At 39.7% G+C, this 21,497-nt stretch overlaps 1 long non-coding RNA gene and 1 pseudogene across 3 annotated transcripts in view; both read right to left on the bottom strand.

Annotated features, from left to right (window-relative positions):
- Positions 1-1,092: 1,092 nt before the first annotated feature.
- LOC309649335 overlaps positions 1,093-21,497 on the bottom strand; it is a 126,136-nt gene continuing 105,731 nt past the window's right edge. For both annotated transcript variants that reach the window (XR_014257027.1, XR_014257028.1), the window contains 4 exons: positions 16,720-19,984; positions 4,993-5,231; positions 4,534-4,583; positions 1,093-3,334 (listed from right to left, as the gene is read on the bottom strand). This is a non-coding gene — a long non-coding RNA (uncharacterized lncRNA). The remainder of the gene's footprint in view (positions 3,335-4,533; positions 4,584-4,992; positions 5,232-16,719; positions 19,985-21,497) is intronic.
- On the bottom strand, positions 5,886-7,543 carry LOC309649313 (ADP-ribosylation factor 1 pseudogene; annotated as a pseudogene). Its single transcript has one exon. The product of its transcript is annotated as an ADP-ribosylation factor 1 pseudogene (transcript).

Below are 21,497 nucleotides of genomic sequence, written 5' to 3'. Positions count from 1 at the left end.
CAATTTCATAGACAGAACATTTGTTCTTACTAGATCTTAGCAACCTCAGCACTTATTTTTTCCTTTATTAAGTCAAGAGCTTTCACCTTTTCACTTAAAGGAAGAACTTTATGGCTTCTCTTTGGCATATCCGAATTGCCAGCATCTCTACTCGTGCGCTTTGGGGCCATTGATAAGTAAAATAAGGTTTTCCTGAACACAAGCACTGTGATGCTGTGGTAACCAGGCAGGACCTACGGGGCCTTCCCGGGAAAGACCCCTCCCCCCAAGTCCTCTGCTTTGGCTCCTCTGTGAAGTACCTAATAACAGTATCAGATGCACGTTTCCTGAGTTGTTTTACAGATGCTAAAACCACCACCAAGTGGAAGAGGTTAACTGCTTGATGACCATGATGAGCATGTAGCCCCCAGACCTACTGGAGCCTCGGGATTGACAACGTTAACCCCTGTGACATCACCTTCTTACCTCACCATCAACCTTTCAGAGAATTGTGCCCGAGCTGATCACATACCCTGGGTGTCCCCTCCTTCACCTTGCCCTTAAAAATGCGTCCCTGAAACCCATCAGGGAGTTCAGGTGTTTTCGAACATTAGCTGTCCTGGACTCCTTGTCTGGTGCTTTACAGTAAACAGGGCACTTTCCTTCACCATAACCCTGTATCAGTAGATTGGCTTTACTGTGCATGGGCTAGCGGACCCAAATGTGGTTCAGTAACACAGTAACAGTCGATTTGATAACCAAGAGGGCTACTAGGTAAATAACAGGTGGGACAGAGCAGGAGGGCATGAGATTTCATCATGCTACTCAGAAAGGCGTGCAATTTAAAATTTACAAATTATGTCTGAAATTTTTAATTTAATATTTTCATACTCCGGATTGGTGTACCAGTTTTACATCTGCTGCCCTGGGTTTTCTTCTGTTTTGTTTTTAAGATCTTTATTGGAGTATAATTGCTTCACAACGCTGTGTTAGTTTCTGTTGCACAACAAAGTGAATCTGCCATATGCACACATATATCCCCATATGCCCTCCCTCTGGAGCCTCCCTCCCACCCGCCCTATCGCACCCCTCTAGGTCATCGCAACTGCGTGCCCTGATTTTTGAGGCTGCCTCCAGGGTACACCTCTACATCACCTGGCTCTGGTGGCCATGGGGCCTATGCTTTCAGCCCCACAGCACTGTTTATATTTGCATATTTTAAAATCTACTGCCTGAGGGTCTGGCTTCCAATCAGCCTGAATCTAGGTACTGACTGAGATTCCCCCACTTTGTAACACAGACTGGTCTTGGCAAACCCTCATCTACTAGGAGCCATTAAAAATAAAATAGGCTGTTTGGACAATCACTGAGGTTTGAGAGACAACAAGAGTGAGGCAGGATTGAACGGTCAGGCTCATCTCCTGCAGGAGGCCACTCCTTTAAGTCTGGCTGCTTTATCTAATGCATAGAAACCAACAGAGAGTCAAGCAAAACGAAGAAACAAAAGAATATGTTCCAAACAAAAGAACAAGACAAAACCTGTGAACCAAACCTTAATGAAACAGAGATAAGTACTTTATCTGATAAGGAAAATCTTACTGAGCACTGGTCAGTGTGATGAAGAAATGGGGCTGGCCAACACAGGCAAGATGGAGAAACACACCAGGAAAAATAAATAAACGAGAAAAATATTAGGTACTGAAAAGTACTATGAAGAGTACTACTTATAATAGCATAATAAAATAGTAGTATTAAAATAGAGCTGATATGTAAGGTTTCTAAACCTTGGAACTTGATACTTTGGACTGGATAACTCTCTGTTGGGGGGGTGGGTTTCTTGTGCATGGAGGGATGTTTTCCAGCATCCCTGGCTTCTACCTATTAGATGCCAGTAATATGACCCCTTCAGTTGTGACTCAAGACATTGCCAAGTGTCCCAGAGGGAGAGAGAAATCGCCCCCAGTTGAGCACCACTGCAGTGGACCCACTAAATGATACCTTTCAGCTCCAAATGTTTATCCTCATAATGAAACCAGAATACTGTACATAATGAACCTGCCACATCCTCCCTTTTCAACCAACCTTTGTAACAATAGACGCCATCCTCTTCTGTACCCAATTGTAAAGCTTGCAGAGCTGTTTGCCTCAATAACATTCCAAACCTGTATTGTAGGAACTGAAAACACCATCAGACCCTGTAAAATAGATGACAAGGTGTCCTGCACTATTGACATAGTTAAGAACCTCCAGGAATAGCGCTTCTAAGCTATTATCTGGAGACCAACAGGAATGTTGAAGGGTTTCTCCACGTGAAAGCACTTATCTGCACAGTCATAAAAGATAACCCATTACCATGGAAGGAAATCAAAACTGCAATAAATTTCAAAAGAGAAGAATGAGGAGGAGTAGGCATAAAGGACTAGTAGAAACTCTCAAGGGAGAATATGCTCAACACAGAAAGGGGACGAGGGCAGTGGAGGCCATGACTGCATTGTATAGGGAGGGACCTGGCACTGCCGGTGAACAAGAAGACACTTAGAAAACTGATGCAAATGCATCAAGAGTGTCTAGGGAGTACTGTTTAGACAAGGCCTTCTCTCCGTCATCCAAATCATATTCAAATTAAGTTGAAACCATGACAAAGAAAACCTTTGTATTTGATTCTATCCACTGAGAAATTCCATTTGGAAGCTGTTAAATAGCTCATGAAACTAAAACTCACACCTGAGCTAAATGTCTCCATCTTCCTTTGTTTGTGCCAAAATTTTAGGGCCTATCCCATAAAATATTTTTAGGACAGAAACTTCAAAATCTCTAGGAAACATGTTTAGTGAGCATAAGAAATCATTGAGCTATAGATATTTATGGCAAGTAAAAATTGGTTTTCATTAGTTACCTTTTCTAAATAATACTCTTACAGATTAAACTAATTTTTAATAGAGAATTGACATGACTCTCTACTTATCTTACAACTTTCTCTATTTTGCTTCTCTATTATATTAATACAATTTAAAGAAATAAAACACAAGAATCTTGAATTTTTTTTTAATTTTATTTAATTTTTGGCTCGTTGGATCTTCATTGCTGCATGCAGGCTTTCTGGCTTTTTCTAGTTGTGATGAGCAGGGGCTACTCTTCCGGGGCTACTCTTCGTTGTGGTGCACGGGCTTCTCATTGCGGTGGCTTCTCTTGTTGCGGAGCACGGGCTCTAGGCACGCGGGCTTCAGTAGTTGTGGTGCACAGGCTTAGTTGCTCCACAGCATGTGGGATCTTCCTGGACCAGGGATCGAACCTGTGTCCCCTGAATTGGCAGGCAGATTCTTAACCACTGCGCCACCAGGGAAGTCCCAGAAATCTTGAATTTAAAAAAATATATAATGTTAGACCAACTGCTTCCTTTGTTTTTCAGAAGAACACAGATTTTATCACAGATTTTATCACAGATTTCCCTTAAATAAGAAGTATTGGGTTGGAAAGGGCACAGGAGTCAGATGCCTTAAAACACCTCTTCTACCATTCGCCAGCTACATGATTCTGTTAATTCATTTAATATTGCTGAGAACCAAGTTTCTCATATAGAGATTGGATATAACAATTATATACTATTCATGGGGTGGCTGTGAAAATAAAAAGAAATGGCATATGAGAAAAGGCTCTGCAAACCGTAAAGTTCTATCAAGTGCTGTTTTGTTATCATCTCATCATTGAATTAACATAAAATGTGGCCACAGTGTGGTTTACATAAAACATTCAAGCATGCAGATGACCAAGAGGTGCAGCTTGAAGAAACTTTAGTCAGGCTTCTTCCAGACTATAGACCCTGACCTCCCTTTCCTCAGAGGATTTTCTTTAGAAAACTTATAAATTCTTTCTCTGCCCATTTGATATGTAAATCCTTTTAAAAGCCTCTAACTCCTTGTTCCTTCAAGGAATATCTTCCTCCAGGAGCTGGGAGCCATCACTTTGAAACACTAACATCAAGCCCCCCAATGTCCCAGTTTCTGTGGTAGGGTAGGAGCCCAACTTCCATAAGCACTTTGCTCCAAGTTGTAAAACTACCTTCTGTCATGAAGAGAAGAGAAAGTTTACTTTTCCTTTGGGAAAGACCCATTAGCAAATAGAGACAGCCTATGATTCCCTCATTCCCCAGCTATTCAAAACTCACCCACCCTTTGTTTCAGCAGAGTTAAGTTCAGGCTTTAGTTCTGGCCTTTCTCCTCTTTGCAACAGCCTTGAATAAAGTCTTCCTTGCCTGCTAAATTTTGTCCTGTACAATTTTGGTTTTGACGCGTTTGCAAAAGAATGAAGATATATCCTAGGATTCATTTGCAGCAAAACTTAACAGCCCCCAACTCCACTTGTGGCTCACCCAGGTTATAGCTCGCATTAGTCTCTTATAGATTGGAACCTCCTGGAGGTGAGGAACTAACCAAATAACTGACCGCGTCTAACAATGTCCTCTCAATATAACCATGTATTCATGTATGTGAATCAACATGTAGTTATTACTGTTTTCAGTCCCTGAATTAGTATACATATCAGAGTTTAACTTACCAGAAGCCAGAGCACTTGAAATACTTCCACAGGTGGTAGATCTCGTGATGCTGCAAAGCAGATTGCAAGATAAACACATTTTTAAACCACTTTATTGAGGTATGATTGACATACAAAAAGCTGTACGTATTTAATGCACATGACTTGATGAGTTTGGAGATAAGTATACACCCATGAAACCATCACCACAATCTATGCCATAAACCTATCCATCACCTCCAAAAGTTTCCTCACACCCTCCTTACTTATCATTTTTTTGGGATAAGAACATTTAACATAAGATCTATCCTCTTCCCAAATTTTTAAGTATATAATACAGTGTTATTAACTATAGGCACTATGCTATACAGTAGATATCTAGGACTTATTCACCTCGTATAACTGAAATTTTGTACCCTTTGACTAATACCTCCCCATTTTCCCCAACCCCAGTCCGTAGCAACCACAGTTCCAACTCACTGCTTCTATGATTTACTTTCCTCTTGTATGTGGTATCACGCAGTATTTTTCCTGCTGTCTGGCTTATTTCACTTAGCATAATGCCTTCCAGGTTCATCCATATTGTCACAAATGGCAGGATTTCCTTCTTTTTTAAGCTTGAATAACATTTCATTTTATGTGTTTGTCATATTTTCTTTAGCCATACATCTTTTGATGGCATTTAGGTTGCTTCCATGTCTTGGCTATCGTGAACATTGCTACAATGAACATAAGAGTAAAGATCTCTATTCGAAATACTGATTTAATTTCCTTTTAACATATACCCAGGGTGGTATTGCTGGATCATAGGGTAGTTCTACTTTATTTTGAGAAACTGCATACTGTTTTCCACAGTGGCTGCACCAACTTAACATTCCCAGCAGTAGTGCACAAAAGTTCCCTCTTCTTCTCATTCTCCCAACATGTATCTTTTGTTTTTTGGTTTGTTTGTTTGTTGCTTTTCTTTTTTTAACTATTTTTTAATATTTCTTAAAATATTTATTTATTTACTTGGCAGCATTGGGTCTTAGTTGGGCACACGGCATTTTCATTGCCACGTGCAGGATCTTCCTTCTGGCATGTGGGATCTTTAGTTGCATCATGTAGAATCTTTAGTTGCAGCATGTGGGACCTTTTTTAGTTGCGGCATGCGAACTCTTAGCTGTGACATGTGGGACCTAATTCCCTGACCACGGATCGAACCCTGGGCCCCTGTGTTGGAAGCACAGTCTTAGCCACTGGACCACCAGGGAAGTCCCCTGTCTTTTTTATTTTACTTTTTTTATTTTTTTAGTTAAGAGATTTTATTCTAATAGCTGTAATTACCGTGCTTGTTTGTCGAAATGAACACTGAAAATAAGTATACAAAACACTTGATTACTAATTGTGTATTGAAAGCAGTAAGAGGTTCCACAACACCAAATAAACCAGTTCTGAGGTTTTCCCCAAGATAAAGTTTAACAGCTCCAGCTTCTTCAGTGTTTATCAAAATACAAAAGAAAAAAGTAGAGGTTATCATTTTTCGATGACAAATCCGACCCTTGCAGGCTGAGGGAGTGAAAGCACACGTAGACAGGGGCTCCGAAGGGCTGGGGCTCAAGGATGACCATCCGCGCTCCTGCTGGTGAAACCCCGAGAGCCCGGAGCAGGCAAGCAAGGGGACTGCAGGGCTCCCGCTCAAACCAGAGCGTTCCAACCAAAGTGCCCATGCTGACCCAAGAAAAGGCTGGGGTTCCTCCAAGGGGTCTGAGAGCGGCGGCTGCAGCCTCCAGCCCATCTCCTGGACAGCCATGTAAGCACAGATGCAAGCACAAACGCTATGGGGTGTGGGATGACCCAAGACAGAGCAAATCACAGGGACCCTTCTGTGACCATGCAGAATGGATCATGGCTGGTTCTGAACCGTTTCATGTTCCCAACGGGAAGGGAAACAGACCACTGGTGGACCAGACTCAGGCCATTACTGCAGAACCTACACTAGGCACATTTCTCCCTTCTGTGTGTTCAAGTGTTCTCCTTATCTTGTATTTGTAACTATTTTTTTAAATGCACTGAGTTTGGGTTAAAAACCAACCACCAAAATGGATCTCAACACAGATCTAAAGCCCAGCGGAGGAGCATCGGGCTTGTCTGACACAGCGACTCCTGAATGACCCGTGTGCCTAAAATCCCTTCTCAGTACTGAACAATGGGTTGGTTTTCTTTTTATAATAAAAAAAGCTGAGTAATATTGCATAGGAGTACCAGAAACTGCCTCATTGGAAACAAAAACTATTTACATTAAATAAACACCCAGGTGCAGGCTGCGTCTGCACATTTACAGCATGGTGAAGCACACTGCGACCGACCACGGAGACAGCTTCTGGCACTCACACCCCAGGGGCACGTTTGCCACATGAGAGTAAAGCGAGGGTAGAAGGAGGGAGTGAGAGGGGAGGAGAGAGGAGTACAGCTCACTTCTGGTTCCGGGGCTGATTGGACAGCCAGTCTGGTCCCTCATAGAGCCCGTCCCCGCTGGTGGCAGAGGTGGCCTGAATGTACCAGTTCCTGTGGCGCAGAGAGTGCAGCCCCAGCTTGTCTGTGATCTCGGCTGCATTCATGGCATTGGGGAGGTCCTGTTTGTTAGCAAACACGAGCAGAACGGCGTCCCTGAGCGCGTCTTCTGCCAGCACCCTCATAAGCTCCTCTCGAGCCTCATTCACACGCTCTCTGTCACTGCTGCCAACCACGAAGATGAGACCTTGTGCGTTCTGGAAGTAGTGGCGCCACAGAGGCCGGATCTTGTCCTGGCTGCCCACGTCCCACACAGTGAAGCTGATGTGCTTGTATTCCACGGTTTCCACGTTGAAGCCTAGAGTGGGAATGGTGGTCACGATTTCACCCAGCTTCAGTTTGCACAGGATGGTGGTCTTTCCCACAGCATCTAGGCCCACCATGAGAACGCACATTTGTTTTCTGCCAAAAAGGCCCTTGAAGAGGTTTGCAAAGATACGCCCCACGCTGTAGACTAGTGGGAGCAACGCTGGCCAGAGAAGCCCTCGGCGGCCGGCGCAGCTGCTACCCCGAGGCAGGCGCTGGTTTCGCTCCCACAAGGTGGCGGCTCTGACGGCAGCCCCCCTGTTTTTTTTAAATTATAGCCATCCTGACAGGTGTGAGGTGATATCTCATTGTGGTTTTGATTTGCATTTCCCTGATTACTGGTGATGTTGAGCACCTTTTCATATACCATTTGGCTATTTGTATGTCTTCCTTCAAAACCGATGCATTTCAATGCAACTTTAGAAAATAACGATGTGAAGACGGATTATAGATGTGTAAATATACAAATCTCAAGCAATAGCAATATCAAACATTTGTCAATATTAAACATAATTTAAACCTAGTTAATTTAGCTCTAAAATGTTTTACTGAAAGATGCAGAAAGAATAGATGTGGCACAGGTACAAGACAAATGAGAAGAGTACAGTCTCAGGAAAAAATAGAGAATATAAAACTCTGCTCTTAAAATCCTTCTATAGTTTCCAATTACTTAAAGCATAAAGTAAAACACCATAACACATCAAAAACTTTGGCCAAATCTGGACCAAATCAAATTTCTCCCCTTTCTCTCTTTGCATTTGCTTCTCCATCCCTTATCTCAGTGTCTCCTTGTGAATGGAGAGGAACTTCCCCCTACACCTCAGAACCTGAAACAGCCAAATCTATTACTACAATCACCTAAAACCTTTGTTTACATGAGAGGGTTTGCAAATGGGTCACACAATCACTGTGTCACACCCAAATCCAAAAGCCCTATGAAATCTCCTCCCATCTCAATATGACTAGGACTCTACATTTTTCAAGGCAAGTTCATCTATTATCTTTACCATCACTAGCAGTGAGTTTATTATTATTAAGTCCACTTTATTTGTGAGAAATCTGATGTTGAGAGGGTTTATTTCTTGCAGCTTTATGAGGTATACAAAAACTTCACATATTTAATATGTACAATTAGATGCTGAGAGAGTGTAAATTTCTTACTTGTGTCAAGATAGGACTTAAGAAAGTCCTTCAGCCCATTTCTATGTGGGATAATCAGATCGCAGGAGTGATAAAAAGCAATCTCTGATTCCGTACAGCCTGCTGTATGTTCCCAGAAGGGTGCTAGGACTGAAATGCACCCAAAGTGATAAAAGATGGACATAACATCCCCAGGACAACCAACAGGGTTAACTTAAGTTTTTCCTGATTCCCCAGAGCAGCAGGTAAACACATAACACAGACTTAGAATGACAGGTGCTTTTCTGTATAGTCACAGGAACACAAAGGACAGAGGGGCAGACTGGCCTTCTTCTCGGACCCAGGTTGAGCTTCCTGAAAAAACCTGCCTGCCTATGGAGCGCCTCTCCACATACAGGCTGTGTCATTGTCTAAGGCCGTGGAAACTGCCCCTCCAAAGGGAAGAATACTCCTGAGTCTCCAACTTGGTATAGCCATCACCATGCTGTTAAATCCTTTATCCTTTACCTACTTTAAAGGGATTTGTGTCTTTTGCCTGTGTCTCTTGATATCTCACTGTCAGTCACTTTCTCCCTTGTGAAAAACATGCAGAGAATCACAAAATAAATAAATAGATTTGGTAGTTCAGAAATTCCAATTACATGCCCAATACCCTTCTACTTTCTGCTTAATATGTAAAGGAATCCTGTAATACAAACCTTAAAAATCACAGAACTGATCCCAAAGTCTAAAATCAGAAAATAATAAAGGCTTTACTAGTGGGAAGCAGCCGCATAGCACAGGGAGATCAGCTCGGTGCTCTGTGTCCACCTAGAGGGGTGGGATAGGGAGGGTGGGAGGTACACACAAGAGGGAGGAGATATGAGGATATATGTTTATGTATAGCCAATTCACTTTCTTATACAGCAGAAACTAACACACCATTGTAAAGCAATTATACTCCAATAAAGATGTTAAAAAAAAAAAAACCCTATGAGTGAGTGTCAAGTGACAATTAAGCTGCATCTGGTGGCAGGCTTTATAGTGGCAAGTGAGTTGATGTACTTCAATTGTACAGCTGCATCTGGTGGCAGGCTTTAAGTCAGAATCCAACACTTATTTTAGTCCATGCGTAGCCCGCCCATTATTTTATTTACCACCTCCATCCGTGCCTCTTTCCCACACTGCGCACTTGTCTCAGTCACAGTTTTGGTAAGCCCACAAGCTAACCCTAGCCAAAATGAGTAAAAAACAAATGTCTCTGGAGAGCTTCTTTGAAAAGGGGGAAAGACCCAATGATGATACAGCAGAAGACTCAAAGACTGCCCACAAAAAGAAAGCTACATTTAAAAGAAAATACCAAGAGTCCTACTTAAATTCATTGCAACAGGCGATTCACATTCTCCAAGCCCACTTTGTATAATATGTGGCTACCAGCTATCCAACAAAGCCATGGAACCTTCAAAACTGCTCACCTATCTCAGCTTTCAAAAGAGTTTGAGCATTACTTCCCAACCACAAAAGACCCCTGAACTGGGAAGGAATGGATCCGTCACCCATTTGTGAATAAGCCAGGTGAATCGATTTTGTCCGTGCTAGAATAGGATCAACTGTTTGAGATCACAAATGATGGTGGCCTTAAAAGTATGTTTGAGACAACTTCAAATCTCCATACGTTCTGGATTAAAGTCAAGGCAGAATATCCTGAGATTGCTACAAAAGCACTGAAAAGCCTGCTTCCATTTCCAACGTCCTATCCTTGTGAAGCAGGGTTTTCTGCCGTGACAGCGACCAAAACGAGATCACGGAGTAGACTGGACGTAAGCAACACACGTCAGGTATCACTGTCTCGCATCGCCCCCAGATGGGACCATCTAGTAGCAGGAGAACAAGCTCAGGGCTCCCACTGATTCTGCATTATGGTGAATTGTATAATTATTTCATTATATATTACAATGTAATAATAATAGAAATAAAGTACACAATAAATGTAAAAAAAAAAAGAAAAGAATAAAGGCTTTAAAGTTGTTGAGGGAGTTCTGTTTCTAGTTAGGATGTAGAACAGTGCAAAAGACCATCATCTCCATGGTAACAACAAGAAAAACAAAATTACTTTTCTATAAAGCTATCAAAGAGCCGTGACAAAAAAGCAAAGAAGCCTTAATGAACTATGATCCAGAGAGAGACAAGCAAAGAGCCGCAGATGCTTCCACACTTAGCAGCAAATTCCAATCTGACTTTGCAGATTCCAAGCAAACTTGCCAGAGATGGAAGGGGGAGGGATTAGGAGAAACCAGCAGGTTTTAACAGTGAGGACAGGCAAAAGACAGTAGAATCTATGATAGCTCAAATACAAAAAGAACTGTTCAGGCCAACATATCTCCAATCTCCCACCCGCTAGGAATTTTTCTGAGAAATTAGCAGAAATAATTATGAGGACAGGGCTAGCTAAAAGACAGAAAATTTTTTGGCCATTTCATGGTGCTCAGATCCCAGGACCCTGTAAAACTTGAATCCGTAAGTAAATCATAAGCGACTAAGCTAAAAATCAAACTCTTTCAAGTTCAAACTTGGGAAGATCAAAAGGATTCATTTGTCCCTTAGTTGTAGCAACAGTAGTAAAGAACATTGGGGGTTTCCCTATCTGGGCTATTGTAAATAATGCTGTGATGAACATAGGAGTGCACATATCTTATCAAATAAGAGTTTTCATATTCTTTGGATAAATATTCAGAAGTGCAATAGCTGGATCAATGATACTTCTATCCTTAGTTTTTTGAGGACTCTCCATACTGTTTTCCACAGTGGCTGCACCAATTTACATTCCCACCAACAGTGTAGAAGGGTTTCCTTTTTTCCACATCCTCTCCAACACTTGTCATTTCTTTCCTTTTTGATGATAGCCATTCTAAGGGGCGTGAGGTGATATCTCATTGTGGTTTTGATTTGCATTTCCTTTACAATTAGTGATGTTGAACATCTTTTCATGTGCCTGTTGGCCATCTGCACGTTTTCTTTGGAAAAGTGTTTATTCAGCTCCTCTGCCCATTTTTTAATTGGATTGTTTGGTTTTTTGTCATCGTGTTGTATGAGTTCTTTACATATTTTGGAATATTAACCCCTTATCTGAGATATGATTTGCAAATATATTCTCCCATTCAGTAGGTTGTCTTTTCACCTTGTCAATGGTTTCCTTTGCTGTGCAGAAGCTTTTTCGTTTGATTAGGTCTCACTTGTTTATTTTTGATTTTGTTTCCCTTGACTGAGGAGACATGCAAAAAAATATTGCTGAGACCCATGTCAAAGAGTGTACTGCCTATGTTTTCTTCTAGGAGCTTTATGGTAAGCATACAACCTAAGTGTCTATCAATGAATGAATGGATAAAGAAGATGTGATACATATATTTACAATGGAATACTCCGCAGCCATAAAAAAAAAAAGATGAGATTTTGCCATTTGTTACGACATGGCTGGACCTTAAAGGTATTATGTTAAGTGAAATAAGTCAGATGGAGAAAGACAAATATAATATGATTTCACTCATATGTGGGCTATAAAAAAAATTAAAGTTTTTGATTAATTTTTATTGGAGTATAGTTGATTTACAATGTTGTGTTAGTTTCTGCTATACAGTAAAGTGAATCAGTTATACATATACATATATCCACTCTTTTTTAGATTCTTTTCCCGTATAGGTCATTACAGAGTACTGAGTAGAGTTCCCTGTGCTATATAGTAGGTTCCTATTAGTTATCTATTTTATATATAGTAGTGTGTATGTCAATCCCAATTCCCAATTTATCCCTCCCTCCCTTTCCCCCTTGGTAACCATAAGTTTGTTTTCTCCATCTGTGAGTCTATTTCTGTTTTGTAAATAAGTTCATTTGTACCGTTTTTTTAGATTCCAGATATAAGTAATATCATATGATATTTGTCTTTCTCTGTCTCACTTACTTCACTCAGTATGACAATCTCTAGGTCCATCCATGTCACTGCAAATAAAAATAAATGAACAAACCAAACCAAACAAACAAACCAAAAAATAACAACCACATAGAGTTGTGGTTACCAGAGGGGAAGGGTGGGGTGGGTGAAATGGGTGAAGGGGATCAACTGCATGTTGATGGACGGATTTTTGGTGGTGAGCACACTATAGTGTACACAGAAGTACTGGAGTCAGACAAGTACAGCAGTCAGACAAGAAAAAGAAATAAAAGGTATTTAAATTGGAAGGGGGGACTTCCCTGGTGGTCCAGTGGATGGGAAGCCATGCTCCCAGTGGAGGGGGCCCAGGTTCGATCCCTGGTCAGGGAGCTGGATCCCACATGCATGCCGCAAGTAGGAAATCCACATGCCACAACTGAGAAGTCCACATGCCACAACTAAAGATCCCGCATGCCGCAACTAAGAAGTCCACGTGCTGCAATGAAGACCCTGCATGCTGCAACAGAGACCTGGCGCAACCAATAAATAAATAAATAAATAGATAGATATTTTTAAAATAAATAAATAAATTGGGAGGGAAGAGGTAAAATTGTCATTATATGCAGATGACATGATACTACATATAGAAAACCCCAAAGACTCCACACAAAAACTACTAGAACTGATAAACGAATTCAGCAAGGTAGCAGGATACAAGATTAACATTCAGAAATCAGTTGCATTTCTTTACACTAACAATGAAATATCAGAAAGGGAATGTACAGAAAATACCTTTTAAAATCACACCCTAAAAAATAAAATACTTAGGAATAAACCTGACCAAGGATGAGAAAGACTTATTTGCCAAGAACTATAAAGCATTAATAAAGGAAATTGAAGATTACTCAAAGAAATGGAAAGATATCCCACGCTCTTGGATTTGAAGAATTAATATTGTTAAAATGGCCATACTACCCAAAACAATCTACAGATTTAATGTAATCCCTATCAAATTACCCATGACATTTTTCACAGAACTAGAACAAGTAATCTTAAAATGTATATGGAACCATAAAAAACCCAGAATTGCCAAAGCAATCCTGAGGAAAAAAGAACAAAGCAGGAGGCAAAACTCTTCCAGACTTCAGATAATACTACAAAGCTACAGTAATCGGGCTTCCCTGGTGGTGCAGTGGTTGAGAATCTGCCTGCCAATGCAGGGGACACGGGTTCGAGCCCTGGTCTGGGAAGATCCCACATGCCGTGGAGCGACTAGACCCGTGAGCCACAGTTGCTGAGCCTGCGCATCTGGAGCCTGTGCTCCACAACAAGAGAGGCCACGATAGTGAGAGGCCCGTGCACCGCGATGAAGAGTGGCCCCCACTTGCCGCAACTAGAGAAAGCCCTTGCACAGCAACGAAGACCCAACACAGCCATAAATAAATAAATAAATAAATAAATAAAATTTTAAAAAAGAAAAAAGCTACAGTAATCAAAACAGCATGGTATTGGCACAAAAACAGACATATGGATCAATGGAACAGAATAGAGAGCCCAGAAATAAACCCACACACTTACGGTCAATTAATCTTCAACAAAGGAGGCAAGAATATACAATGGGAAAAAGTCTCTTCAGCAAGTAGTGTCAGGAAAGTTGGACAGCCTCATGTAAACCAATGAAGTTAGAACACACCATCTCACTATACACAAAAATAAATTCAAAATGGCTTAAAGACTTAAACATAAGACCTGACACCATAAAACTCCTAGAAGCGATCATAGGCAAAACATTTTCTGACATAAATCATACCAATTGTTTCTTAGGTCAGTCTCCCAAGGCAATAGAAATAAAAACAAAAATAAACAAATGGGACCTAACCAAACTTACAAGCTTTCACCCAGCAAAGGAAACCATAAACAAAACGAAAAGACAATCAACTGAAGGGGAGAAAATATTTGCAAATGATGCGACCAAAAAGGGCTTAATTTCCAAAATATACAAACAGCTCATACAACTCAGCAACAACAAAGCAAACAACCCAATCAAATAATGGGCAGAAGACCTAAATAGATATTTCTCCAAAGAAGAAATACAAATGGCCAATAGGCACATGAAAAGATGCTCAACATTATTAAAGAAATGCAAATCAAAACTACTATGAGGTACCACCTCATACCAGTCAGAATAGCCATCATTAAAAACTCTACAAATAACAAATGCTGCAGAGGATGTGGAGAAAAGGGAACCGTCCTACACTGTTGGTGGGAATGTAAGTTGGTGCAGCCACTAAGAAAAACAGTATGGAGGTTCCTCAGAAAACTAAAAATAGAATTACCATATGATCCAGCAATTCCATTCCTGGGCATATATCCAGACAAAACTCTAATTCAAAAAGATACATGCACCCCTATGTTCATAGCAGCACTATTCACAATAACTAAGACATGGAAACAACCTAAATATCCATCAACAGATAAATGGATAAAGAAAATGTGGTACATATTTACAATGGAATACTACTCAGCCATAAAAAAGAATGAAATAATGCCTTTTGCAGCAACATGGATACAACTAGAGATTATCATACTAAGTGAAGTAAGTCAGAAAGAGAAAGACATATGATATCACTTATATGTGGAATCTAAAATATGACACAAATGAACCTATCGATGAAACAGAAACAGATTCATGGACATAGAGAACAGACTTGTGGTTGCCAAGGGGGAAGGGGTTGGGGGAGGCATGGAGTGGGAGGTTAAACAACAAGGTCCTACTGTACAGCACAGAGAGCTATATTCAATATCTTATGATAAACCATAATGGAAAAGAATATTAAAAAAAGAATCTATATATATATATGTGTAACTGAATCACTTTGCTGTACAGCAGAAATTAACACTACATTGTAAATCAACTATACTTCAATTAAAAAATTAAATTAAATTAAAAATTTTGGGTGGTGAGCACACTGTACAGAAGTAGAAATATAATGTTGTACACATGAAACATAATGTTATAATATATACAATGTTATACATATACATTTATATAATGTTACTACAATAAAATTTTTAATTAAAATTAATTAATTAATTAATAATAAATAAAGTAAGTTGGTGGTTGAGCTGAAGGACAAAGTGAAATCTCCTAAATTATAATTGAATCAGCTATAAACTAAAACTAACTGCAATTGTAATCCAGCTCTGACCCAGATTGAAGTAAGTGGAATCTAAAAGAATAGACCTGGTATTGGCTGCCTGGTTGAAGGAAGTTCTTGCACTCTCTGAGAATAAAGAAAAGAAGAAAGATCATCATATTTCACTTTTGACTGTTCTTTAATGACTGGTATACAATAAAAGTTTATAAGACATGTAAAGAAGCAGGTGAATTGACCCATAATCAAGAGAAGGAAATTCAATAAAGAAAGACTTACTGGGACTTCCCTGGTGGCACAGTGGTTAAGACTCCGCACTCCCAATGCAGGGGACCCAGGTTCAATCCCTGGTCAGGGAACTAGATCCCACGTGCATGCTGCAACTAAGAGTTTGTATGCCACAACTAAGGAGCCCACATGCCACAACTAAGGAGCCCACCTGCTGCAACTAAGACCTGGCACGACCAAATAAAAATAAATAAATAATTTTTTTTTAAAGACTTACTAATGACTCTGAAATCTACAGACAAAGACTTTAAAACAAGTGTTATAAATATGTTAAATAATTGAAAGAAAAAGATAAATTGAATGAGTTTAGAGATGGTGGATTTTATGAGGGATCTGTAAACTTAAAATAAATAAAATTCAAATTATCGAGCTGAAAAATAACAATTTTTTTAATAATTGAATACTGCTGGAGGCTGCAGTCCCTCTCTGCCTGGGCCTCTCCACACTGCTGCATGCGCTTTTGCACAGTATGGTTGTCGTATTCCAAGAGTAAGTGCCCCAAGAAACAGGCAGTAGAAGCTTCCAGTTTCTATTGTCAACAAGCACAGAACCCAGATTCAAGGATGGAGACATAGACCTCACTTCTCAGTGGGAGGAATGTCACAGAATTTGGGGGCCATTATTGAACCCACCACAAGAGAATGGATAAACAAACCACGGTCTATTGATGCGAAGTATTTCTACTCAGCAATTTAAAAAGGATGGACTATTAATTCACACAACCTGGATGTATTTCAAAAACATTATGTTTAGCGAAAGAATCCAGACTCATAAGGAATAAATACCAAATCATTCCATTTACATAAAGTTCAAAAACAATCAAAACTAACTTATAATGAGAGATATCAAAAGAGTACTTGCCTCTTGGGGAGCAATGGACTGAAACGGGGCACTCAGAAACTTTGAAGGTGATGAAATATTCTATATCTTTATTCCCACGTTGGCTTCATAGGTTTATAGGGGTGTCAAAGCTCACTGAACTGTACACTTAAGACCTTTGTATTTTACTGTATATAAATTAGACTGAAATAGAGCTGTTCAAAACACAAATAAAAAATTATTGAATGGACATATATACACTACCAAACATAAAATAGATAGCTAGTGGGAAGCAGCCGCATAGTACAGGGAGATCAGCTCATTGCTTTGTGACCACCTAGAGGGGTGGGATGGGGAGGGTGGGAGGGAGGGAGATGCAAGAGGGAAGAGATATGGGAACATATGTATATGTATAACTGATTCACTTTGTTATACAGCAGAAACTAACACACGATTGTAAAGCAATTATACTCCAATAAAGATGTTAAAAAAAAAAAGAAATTTTAATGGCAAAAAAAAGAAAAATTATTGAAACACAAGCACTTATGTGGTTCTGGATTGGATAGTGATTTCTACAAACCAGCTATAAAAAATATAACTGGGACACTTGGAAATAGTTTATCATGTTTCAGATATTAGGTGAGATAAAATTTACTCATCTGTAGAGACCAAGATAGTCAACTGAAAAAAGCATATCATAAAACAATGTGTACAGTATGATCACTATGGTTAAAAATATAATATTATAGAGGTTTATTAGGGAAGTGAAAATGCTCTCTATCATACTGTCGTGGTGGATACGTCATTATACAGTTGTCCAAACACATAGGATGTACAACACCCAGAATGAACTCTAATGTAAACTATGGAATTCGGTTGATAATGATGTGTCAATATAGGTTCATCAGTTGTAACATATGTACACACTCTGGTGGGGGATCTTGATAGTGAGGTAGGCTATGCCTGTGTTGGGAGAGGGGGCGTATGGGAAGTCTCTATATCTTAATTTTCTGTGAACCTAAAACTGCTCAAAAATGTCTTAAAAATATAGATAGACACATAATATTACTCATATATATTCTTAGGGAAAATGTAGGTGGAGTGTTACTAGAGTGTTACTGTGGTAATCTCTGTGCCGTGGGAATGTATGTTTTTATTTTACATTTTTGTTTGCATGGCATTTCTTATAGAAGTACTGCTTCTATAATAATAAAGGTTTACATAATTAACTTGCATTTTGTTTGTGAAAACAGTGTTGGAAATTCTTTTCTAAAAATCTGTTCCCAAAATATGCCATTTTTACCTAGTATTATTTCAATTAGACTGTAGTATGTGCAGTATTTAGTATAAGATTGAATAAAGCATAACAGGTAACCTTTATGAAACCCTTAATATATGCCAATCACCGTGTTTTGCTCTTGCATTTAAACCTTGCAACAGCCGTGTGAGAAAGGTGCTATTACTTTTCCCATTTGCAGATGAGGAGCCTGAAGCCCAACACAGTCACCAAACTAAGAGAAGTCAGAGTCCTCCCTTGTCATCACTCCTATGCAATCACTTACAGTTTCCATGCTACACGTGCATGATCTCCCTCATCCTCAAAGCACTATTTTGAGATTGCAATGGCTCATCTGGTGAAACCAAGGATCCTAAGAAGTGGAATAACTTGCCCGAGGTCACAAGCCAGCCACTGGCATAGCCAGTGATATGAAAGCAGGTTGACCAGCAACTGCTACACTGAATCCCTGGCTTTATCAGCAGGACACAGTGTTTTCATATGAAGCCCTAGCAGAAACTATAACACCATGCTTCCACTGCACAACTTGTAAAATGCCCAGATAAGAGAAGAGATATTTATGAATGGTTGTTGGAAGGAAATGCGTCCATCCATTTCTTTATAATCTAGAGCTAAAGCCTGATCATCAGAACCTTGCAAGTTCAGAACATATTATCCTGGCCTGCTGCAAAATTGCTTTCCCTGAGTTCAACGTTCTGTCCTCAGCACCTACTGAGGGATGAGTCAAGAAAACATTCCACAAATCCCACAAATGTGTTTGCGACAGAGAAGTCATAAGTAAACATTTTTACCTTGTCTCTCTTACTCTCCTGTTCATAAGGCGAAGCTCTCAATGAGAACTATCCTTTAAAATTAGGTACTGGGTGAAACTTTACATTCCTTGAGAATTTTCCTTAGCACTTATTTTATTTTTTATTTTAAAAACACTCAACTAGTGCTTACCTTGTGCCAGCCACTGTTCTAAATGCTTTACTAATACTGGCACATTTGATTTAATCCTCATAACATGCCTGTATAACAAAGTTACTTCTATCATTCTTATTAAGCTTATGAAGAAACGGAGGCACAGGGTGATTACTTAATTTGCCTAAGGTCATACGGTTAATAAGCACTTTTTTTTTTCCTTACTTACAATTTGAAAACAAATGTGTTTTCTTTCTCACTGGGCTTGCTAGGAGGTTTGGAAGAGAATTTTTACCGAACCCTAGAATTTTTGTAGGATTCTTCACCTGTAAACATGCATTTTGTTTTCCTTTGAAGTTCTAATACTGCATTGTATGTTGCATTTTCTTTGTTCATGGATGGATAGATACAGGAATAAAAATAAGGATGGAGCCAAAGACTGAGATCTAGATAAAACTACAATTATGTGTGCAATTCCTATATGCTAAGACAAGTACTTTGTAACATTAAGTCAAGGGGAAAGAATCATTTCTGTATTTGATTAAAGGTTTAATATAAGTTCAAGTTAAATCAAATTCTGAAACAAAGATATAAAGGTAATTCAAATAAGAGACTAAATATGTTTAGGCAAAAGGGAGAAGAATGGTAATTTTTAATATAATTTTTAACAAATAATGGTAATTTTTTAATGCACAAATTCAATGAGTTCAGAAGAAAAGGTAAAAGTATATACAGAAGTTTGTCATACTGCCCAGAGCTTATCGTTTTTTAAAGCAATTTTTCTTGTACAGGGTCCAGAAAAGCAATAAATTTAACAAGGCACAGGAAAGCAATCAGGAGCCCAGGTATAAAGACCACACACTAGAACACAGTGACACTAAGAAATACCTGTTCTTGCTTTTTGTTGCAAATAAGATCCTTCAGCAACAACAGATTTTCATTTGTAATCATTCACAGCCAATTCCAATTTAGTGCAGATGTGAGTTTAGCTCTGCAGCTGAACCAAAGCTCCTTCACATGGGGAAGTATTTTTCAATTTTGTCTCTATGAAATTCCTTTGTCAGAAAAGGGACGAGAAGAACTGTTCCCATGGGCAGTGGAAGGCATCTGTGAAAAGAAACACCTGTTTATTTGGATGCTATTTCTTTATCAAGTTACTTATTCACTGATCATCCCTCTAGGAAACATGCTAAAGATATTGCCAATATTATTACATCAGCATAGGAGTTGAGAAACCAATTGAACATTTCTCTGACCAGAAGTATTACATTTTCCAGGCAACAATCTCACCTGTGTATGGGAAGTGGTGAGAGTCTGCTTCCAGGGGATACCTATGTATTTTAGTTTGCTCAGGCTGCATTAACAAATATCACAGGCTGGGTGGCTTCAACAAAGAAGTTTTTCTCACAATTCTGGAGGCTGGAAGTCTGAGATCAAGGTGTCAGCAGGGTTGATTTCTTCTGAGGCCCCTCTCCTTGGCTTGTAGATGGCCACCTTCTCCCTGTGTCCTCACATGGTCTTCCCTCTATACGTGCCTGTGTCCTAATTTCTGCTTCTTATATTGGGTTAGGACCCACCCTAATGACCTCATTTTACCTTAATTGCCTCTTTTAAAAGCCCATCTCCAAATACAGTCACATTCTGAGGTACGGTTAAGACTTCAACATGTGAATTTTAGGAGATCTAATTCAGCTCATAAGACAATGTGGACGCGCGTGCTTCCTCATCTCTCTACCATGTTCTAAGCAGACTAGGTATTTTGCGGCCGAGACATCAATCACAGCGGCCCCATTTCTCAGAAGCCACATGAGTAACTTAAAAAGCTGTTGATTTTCTGCCAGAAGACTTAAGATTTTGACTATAAAATAAAGATCTCAGTTTTTTTAAACTCATATGTGACATAAATATGAATTGAGAAAATATCTCAAATTAGAAAATCAGAATAATAGGAATAAAAGTGACATTTTAATTTCTGAGGCCACAGCGAGGCATTAAGAGAGCACTCAAAGGAGAACAGACCAGGAGTTGAGAGGTGAAAAAAGGGAGCCACTACTCCTTCAGAAAACTTAAATTGTGTTCTCTCTCTGTTTTACCACAAAACTTCCCATTACAACATCTTCGTCAAATCAAAGAATCAAAATAAAATTGGAAAGGGCAGATTACACCTGAATAAATGCAGCCTTCCTAACAGCCAAAGAAGATGCTGGCGATGGTGTCGATGTTGTCTATAAATAAAACAAAAGGACCGTGAGCCACAGCTACTGAAGCCCGCGTGCCTAGAGCCCGTGCTCCACAACAAGAGAAGCCACCACAATGAGAAGCCTGCGCACCGCAACGAAGAGTAGCTCCAGCTCGCCGCAACTAGAGAAAGCCCGCACGCAGCAACGAAGACCCAACGCAGCCAAAAATAAATTAATTTTTTTTTTTAAATTTTTTAATTAAAAATTTTTAAAAAGGAGGAGGCTCACCAGCCTCCCTATAGTCACTGCGTACTCTGAATATTCCAGGTCTTCTCACTGTTTGCACAGTTTGAGGCAAATCACCTCAGCCTCCTGAAAGATGAGCCATTATTGTATTTCACCAAAGCCAGATCTTTCTAAGGTTATCCATAGCATGTTGG

This window comes from Balaenoptera physalus (assembly GCF_965194825.1).
Source record: "Balaenoptera physalus genome assembly, chromosome: 19".
Taxonomy (NCBI): domain Eukaryota; kingdom Metazoa; phylum Chordata; class Mammalia; order Artiodactyla; family Balaenopteridae; genus Balaenoptera; species Balaenoptera physalus.
Note: the sequence above shows the minus strand (reverse complement) of the source record. Positions and strands in the feature narration are given on the sequence as shown.